Source organism: Sinocyclocheilus anshuiensis, unplaced genomic scaffold, assembly GCF_001515605.1.
Source record: "Sinocyclocheilus anshuiensis isolate Anshui unplaced genomic scaffold, SAMN03320099.WGS_v1.1 scaffold1292, whole genome shotgun sequence".
Lineage (NCBI taxonomy): Eukaryota > Metazoa > Chordata > Actinopteri > Cypriniformes > Cyprinidae > Sinocyclocheilus > Sinocyclocheilus anshuiensis.
This window is the reverse complement of record NW_015544215.1, coordinates 391,690-392,243: the sequence shown is the minus strand read 5'-3', so window position 1 is coordinate 392,243 and position 554 is coordinate 391,690.

Below are 554 nucleotides of genomic sequence, written 5' to 3'. Positions count from 1 at the left end.
GAAATGCATATAAGAGGGCCACAGTTCCCGAGTCAAGCCCAGGGAGGGCCGCTGCTCCTAAGTCTGGCCCACAGAGGGCCACAGATCCCGAGTCATGCCAAGGGAGGGCCGTTGTTCCTACACCCGGCCCACGGATGGCCTCAGAACCCGCCATGGCCCCCTGAGCTCCCTGATCCGCCACCTTCCGGGAGGGGGAGGTAATGTCAGACCTGTGTTCCTGTTGTGTTGTGTTTTGCTCCCCATGTGCTCCCCGTGACCCAGTTTCTCCCATGTCTGATTGTGTTCATTTGATTCACCTGTGTTCCCCTGATTATCCTCATTTAGATCCAGCTACTTAAGCCCAGTGTTTTCCTGTGTCTAGCGTCCAGTGTTAAACGTCTCTCCTATGTTCTACGTGTGTGCTCCCAGTTATTTGAATTCATTAAAAATTGTCAAGTTCAAACTCCTTCGTCTCCGCGCTCCTTCGTTCCCCACACAGTAGAACCATGACAATAACCATATAGCAAGAGTTTTTTTTTTTTAATTCAAAGGGTTTGAGAAAAGTATAAAAAATT